Below are 1,164 nucleotides of genomic sequence, written 5' to 3'. Positions count from 1 at the left end.
GATCCCGGTAGATGTCAAGATACTGTCTAAAGCACTGACGTACCGACTCCAGCAAATTCTCCTCAACTTGATCCACCTCGATCAAAAGGTATTCGTCAAGGGCCGCTCGATTCACCACCATGTTCGATTTCTCGCGGATCTGCAGGAATTGGTGACAAGTCGAGACGAAGAAGCTTATGCCCTGTTCTTGGACTTTGAAAAAGCATTCGATCGAGTGAACTGGGACTATATCTTCCGTGTGCTTGAACGAATGGGTTGTGGCTCACAATTTACACAGTGGGTGCAATTGCTGTACACCGATTCACAAGCCCACCTTGTCATCATCCAAAACTTCCAGCCAGTATTGTATCCGACAAGAGAAGTAAAACAAGGCGATCCGCTTTCTGTGCTTCTCTTCCTGCTCAGTATTGAGCCTCTCGGAAACCATTTGCGATCCCCTGAAGAGTTTGGAGTGTGCCTCAACGATGATCACACGTCCACCGGTCTCTTCTTCGCAGACGACACGACTCTCCTAGGAGGCTCCATAGCGAGTATACAAGCTCAGCTTGAGCTCGTGGAAGAGTACTGTATGGAGTCTGGTGCAAACCTCAATCTTAGCAAGTCGAATTTGATGGCGCTGAATCGAAACGAGACCTGTCCTCAGCTCCCTGGTGTGCACGTGTTTGATCGAACCGAGTCGGTCAAGTTTCTTGGTATCCCTTTCAGTCAGCCCCCAGTGAACAATGAAATTGTCAACTTTGTTGAGCAACGCTTCTACGACGGCTTCAAAATGTGGTACCGACGGGCTAGGATTCTTTGTGGTCGGCTACTGTTAGCACAAACAATAATCTTGTTTCGCCAGTGGCACTATACACAGCACGTGTCGATTCCACCCTCTGTCGTAAAGAGGTGGCAGTCAATGCTGAACAAGTTTGTTCAGAGTCGAAAACACGAACGGGGCGCAACCCATATCCAACTCATTCCGCAAGAGTTTTCGTTTCTCCCAAGGAGCGAAGGAGGACTGGGTATCCCATACATTGAAGCACATTTGAAACGACAGCGACTTCAGTTGTTGCTTCAATTCATGTGCTCAGCAAGCAGCCCAGTCGAACAAAGCTGGACAACGGCAGGTTGTGGTCTTCTCACTGCGGTCCTTCCTAAAGTCGGTCGGGGAATGGCGCTTGG

This window comes from Plasmopara halstedii (genome assembly GCF_900000015.1).
Source record: "Plasmopara halstedii genome assembly, contig: Scaffold_7, whole genome shotgun sequence".
Lineage (NCBI taxonomy): Eukaryota > Oomycota > Peronosporomycetes > Peronosporales > Peronosporaceae > Plasmopara > Plasmopara halstedii.
This window is presented reverse-complemented; position numbering follows the sequence as displayed.